This window comes from Asparagus officinalis, chromosome 7, assembly GCF_001876935.1.
Source record: "Asparagus officinalis chromosome 7, Aspof.V1, whole genome shotgun sequence".
In the NCBI taxonomy this organism is placed as follows: Eukaryota; Viridiplantae; Streptophyta; class Magnoliopsida; order Asparagales; family Asparagaceae; genus Asparagus; species Asparagus officinalis.
The window spans coordinates 131,287,030-131,293,029 of record NC_033800.1 but is presented as its reverse complement, the minus strand read 5'-3'; positions in this window follow the sequence as shown (position 1 = coordinate 131,293,029).

The following is a 6,000-nucleotide window of genomic DNA, read 5'->3' as shown; positions in this document are numbered from 1 at the left end:
ATGAATATGCTAAAAATTTACTCACATACATGAAGATAATGAGAACACATATAAATATGTCAATATGAAAATAGTGTCTCATTAACACAAAAAATATAAAAACCATATAAAAGAATAGATTTATGAAATCAAAAGAAGAGGAACATGAGAATCATGCAAAAAGTTTTCAAATGAAAACAAATCAACTAAAAGAATTCATAAATCAAAGTTTATATTCAAAAACAATGTTTGATCAATAAAGAAAAATTTTCTTTACATAACTTGATCAAACCACTCATAGAATACATTATAAAGCACGAATAGATGATCCATTAGCACAAACACATAAATATCATCATATAAGTGAAGTATAATGAATTCAAAGCAACCGATCAAAACAAAATTTTTAAGAGAGGCAACAATTATATCAAGCTCTTGAGCTTGTTCCAACCCATATAATCATTTTAGCATCCGGTAAACTTGATTTGGGAATAAACACCCAATGAACCCGGAGGGTTATATAAGTACAAACCTCTCATCAAAATCAAAACTAGGAATTATGAAAACAAAGGAATTTGACCAATAAAAGGAATTGTTTTCATAAAAGTTTAAAATACATTTTTCAAAACCAAGAAAGTGGAAGAATAAGAATACTACAATTCTTGGTTTAAAATTTAAATTTGTTTTGGTACCCAAGAACTCTTGGTACCAAAAGATTTAGGGACATGACCCCTATCATTAAAGCTCAAAGCCTTAGGGTTATGAACCCTCTTAGGCACATATGGTGCACTAACATGGTCAAAACAATATTCATTCAAATGACCCTTCCGATTGCAATTTGTGCAATGAAAGAGATCCATTTGTTTTTGTGGACCATTAGCTCGTGCACGGGAATCATTTGCAAATAAAGATTTTCTTTTAAAATTATTTTGCAAATGAGAAACATTCTTAAACAATGGTCTATTTGGAACATATTGCAATTTAGAAGCTTTTTGTATATCAAAACAAAATTTAGCAAGATGTCCAAACCTACCACAAACATCACATTTAAAAACATGTGGTCTATTGGAAGCATTTGTCAAATGAGATTTTCTTTTCAAATCAAAGCAATATTTGGCCAAATGACCAAAACGACCACAATAATCACACTTGAACACACTAGCATGCTTATGATGAACTTTGTGAGAATGAGCATGTGAATGTGTAAGTGTACAAGATGAAGAAGCTATATGAGATGCACAAGGAACATTAGAATTCTTATGTTTGTGTGCATCATAACAAAACTTAGCTAAATGACCTTGACGGCCGCAAATAGAACACTTATAAGTTTTGCTATACATGTGTGCATAATGAGTGGATGATTTTGATTTAGTCTTGGCACACATGTCCATAAGCTTCTTATGGTTATTAATGCATATTTTCAAAGTTGAATCTAAAGATGAAATACTATTTTTCATAAGATTCAAATCTTCATTTTTAGGCACATATGCATTTTTAGAAGTAGAACATAAATAATCATTTATAAAGGAAGCAGTATTATTTTGTATGTTCTTTACTTCTAACATGGCATTATCTCTTTCATGAGTTAAACTAGCAACGTTTGAAGTTAAAGAAACATGATCCAATTTTAATTTTTCATTGTTTTCTTTAAGGATCACATTTTCATTAGAAATAGTTTCAAACTTAGATGCTAACAACTCATGATCGGATTTCAAAATTTCATGCTTGCTTTGTAAATTAATGAAATCATTTTGCAATTTGTTAAAGGCATGTAATAATTTTTCACTAGCACAAGCAAGTTCATCACTAGATAAATCATTATCGGGTTCGAACTCGCAAACCTCACTAGGGCTATCGCCTAGTGGTCGTGTGCATGATGCTCCGTATGAACTTAAAGTCGGATTCTCCAAATCTTGTTGGATCGCCTCCAAGTCCCCTTGATGTGCTTCTATAAATTTTCAAAGTTTGTAAGCACTATCAAAATGAACAAACTTGTTAGACATAGATGAATTAAAAGCATTTTGTAAATATTCTAACAAAATATTGTTCATTGTAAACATACGATGATCATTTTTATTCCACTTGGATTTCTCCATAGTGGGCATAATATAAGCATCATCTATAATTTCCCATAAATCAAAGTGTTTAGATTGAACAAAAAGTTTAAATCTAACACACCATTGGGCATAGGGGAAATTATCTAATCTAGGAGCAATATTGATGGCATAACCTAAACCATGCATATCCATAATATAAAAGGCAAGCAAGATACAAATAAAGCTCAAAATAGATTAGCACAAATACGATAACTTGGATCTTTAACTCAAGGCGATTAGACCTTAAATCAAAGAGCATCAAGCTCTGATACCAATTGTTAGACCCTAGAGGGGGGGTGATTAGGGTCTTATGCTAATCTAATCCGATTTAATGCCAATTAAAATTAATTAATAAGTTATCCTAGCAAGTATGAAATACAACAAGATATGTAAGCTAGGATAAGTAATATGAACAAGGGATATATCCTAGCAATGAGGTATATTATGAGTTATATGCAAGGATATGAAACTAAGGGTGATATAAACATAAACAAGATAGTGGGCAATATAATCAACAAGCAATATACAAAGGCGATATAAGATATGAACATAAAAGTAAGTGCGCCAATACAATCACAAACAAACAATATGATTACGGAGTTCGGTCCCCATGACCTACGTCTCCGCTCCTCACCTCGAGGAGATCTCCACTATCACAACCGGGTTTTCTACATTCACCCGAACAACGTTTACATTTACACCTCACAATACAATCACTATGCAATCACACCTCACACACTAAGTGTTGGTCCTAGCCCGTGTCCTCCTCCTCAAGTGCTCGGTTACAACCTCTCCCTAGGCACGTCAACCGACGCCACTCCTCTTGGATTCGACCCCGTCTCTCACCACACACTTCTCTCGGTGTACAAGTGTATTACAAGTGAATCCTCACAATTAGGCTCAATACAAAGTGTTTGTTCTCTACAATGAATGAGAACGAATTATAAGCTCACTCTCTAAGTTACACAATCCCACAACCCAATTATACTATGAATGTAAATACAATAAGCTCAAATGGTTGTGTGTATAAACATAGAGAAAATAAAATCAACTAAACTCAATATGAATACTAGCTTAATAAAATGATAATCAAACAATATAAAATATAAAGCTAGATTGAGTTTAGAAAACTTCTCAATAGATGACAAGAGATGGAGGGAGAATAGTTGATTGCTCAAACTCTAATAGATGATCTCCTCAAGCTCTTGTGGAATTGAATTCTCAAACTCAAACACCCAATTGCTTAAAAGCTTCTAAACAAACATTAAACAAACTTAAACCCCTGTTTAAAACTCTTTAAACTTGTTTAAAATATTTCTTGAGTACCATTAGAAGTATGAGGGCATGGGGTATATATAGGCTCATGAAACAAGTCCAAAAACCAAGAAAAACACCTCCAAAACATTAAAATAAACAAAAAACAGAACTAGCTGTTACTGTAGCAACGGTCGGATGCTACAGTACTTCGGTCGACCGGTACGGTCGACCGAGAGGCATATGCAAAGCTGAGAAACGTCCAGAGATATTTCCGGTCGACCGGAGTTACTGTAGCAGTGCGCAGCTATTTTGTAAAATCAATTTAAAATAGTAAATGAACTCTAAAAATTTTGAAATTTTGTGAGATTGTTCTAGACATGTAGAATAACATGTTAGAGAAAGAATTTCTGAAAAATCTTTTCCCAGTTGAGAGAAATAAATATTTGAACACAAATTTATAGTTTCTGAAAACTGTTAACATATACTATTTTGTAAAATCAATTGGGCACAGTAAATCAACTCTAAAAATAGTAAAAACTGGAGAAAAGTTTCTAAACATGTAGATAAACATGTTAGAGAAAGAATTTTTCAAATATCACTTCATATTTGTGAAAACTCATCAGTTTTGTAAAACATGCACGAACATGTGCACGAACGAAAACGTGAATTTGTAAATTCCATTAAACATAACAAATCAATTCCAAACTTGATGAAACTTTACGAAATGTTTATAAACATGAAAACAAACATGTTACAAAAACGGAGTGTTAAGGAGCAGTTTATACTCTTATACTTGTCGGAGTCTTAAGAAGCAGTTTATACTCTTATACTTGTCGGAGTGTTAAGGAGCAGTTTATACTCTTATACTTGTCGGAGTCTTAAGAAGCAGTTTATACTCTTATACTTGTCGGAGTGTTAAGGAGCAGTTTATACTCTTATACTTGTCGGAGTCTTAAGAAGCAGTTTATACTCTTATACTTGTCGGAGTCTTAAGAAGCAGTTTATACTCTTATACTTGTCGGAGTGTTAAGAAGCAGTTTATACTCTTATACTTGTCGGAGTGTTAAGGAGCAGTTTATACTCTTATACTTGTCGGAGTCTTAAGAAGCAGTTTATACTCTTATACTTGTCGGAGTGTTAAGAAGCAGTTTATACTCTTATACTTGTCGGAGTCTTAAGAAGCAGTTTATACTCTTATACTTGTCTGAGTCTTAAGAAGCAGTTTATACTCTTATACTTGTCGGAGTCTTGTTTTGACTTAATTGAGCGATATAACGCCGGCTTCAACCAAGGTTTGGATGCTGTTCTTTAAAGTAAAGCACGCCTTGGTGGGATGAAGGATCCTCCTATTATATGCGCAGTACTTCGGATCCGTAGTTTTGTCAGCTTCCTCCTGATTGACGATAGGTGGTAGCTTGATCTTATTGTTTTCAAGGAGGGATTCGAAGATGGCTGGAACGTCTTCGTCCTTGAAGGAATACTCTTTTTGGAGTTTCGGTTCCGAAGTCTTTTGCTGCCTTCGGGATTGCTGTTGTGACCTTGATTGTTGAGGCGCCTTTTGTTGCTGCTGTTGCGGTTGCGCTTGCACCTCGAATGTTTGATTCGCGTCCACAGCATTCGCATGTGCTTTTCCCTTAGGGACTGTGACCTTGATTGTTAAGGCGCCTTTTGTTGCTGCTGTTGCGGTTGCGCTTGCACCTCGAATGTTTGATTCGCGTCCACAGCATTCGCATGTGCTTTTTCCTTATGGACAAAGTTCTGTTGCGGGGCATTATTAGCTATTTGGCCCCTTTCCACCTTCTTCCTTTTAAGGAATCGCTCGGCTCGTTCTCCTCGCACCTTTAAATCATTCCAGGTCTTTGGCGGTGTCATTCCCATAGCTTCGAGGATGTCCAATGAAAGGTTATTGTGACAAGTCTCGAGGATAAAGTCTTCACTGACCGGATCCCTGCAATTCATTGCTTTGTTTCGGAATCTCTTCACGAAGTTTTCGACTGTCTCACCATTTTTCTGCTTCTCGTCAAATAGTGTGCCGATTGAAATCTCGGTGTCGTCGTCGAAGAAATTTGTCAGAAACATGTCCTCCAGGTCGTCCCAACTGCTGATACTCCCCGGCTTGAGGCGACGATACAAATCGAAGGCTGCTCCGCGCAGAGTGCCGACGAATGACCGCACCATTAAAGGTTGTAGGCAATAAAAATTGCCTTTAATCCTTATCAGAGAAGTTCAGAACAAAACTGCTAAAACCTCGCCCGAAATAGCAGAAAAAGGGGAAAACGCAGATATCTCCCAAACCGTAAGGAATTTGGCAAAACGGAGGAAGCAAAACCGAATCCTTCGGCTTGGTTCGGATGGCCCCATCTCGTCGAGATAGGCGATTTTCATATATAATTCGTCCAATTCCGACTTACGGTTTGAAAGTTACGGCCTATTCTTCGATCCATGCTATAGAGCTCGCCTAACGGCTTAAAGATCGCCTGTAGTATCAAATCCGCCTGCAGACCCAAGTCTGCCTGCCTGCAGTCCCAAATCCGCCTGCAGACCCCAAGTTGCCTGCGCACCTGAGCTCGCCTGCAAACCCAGTTCGCCTGCTAGCTCGCCTGCAGACCCAGATGGCTCCATCTCGTCGAGATAGGCGATTTTCATATATAATTCGTCCAATTCCGAC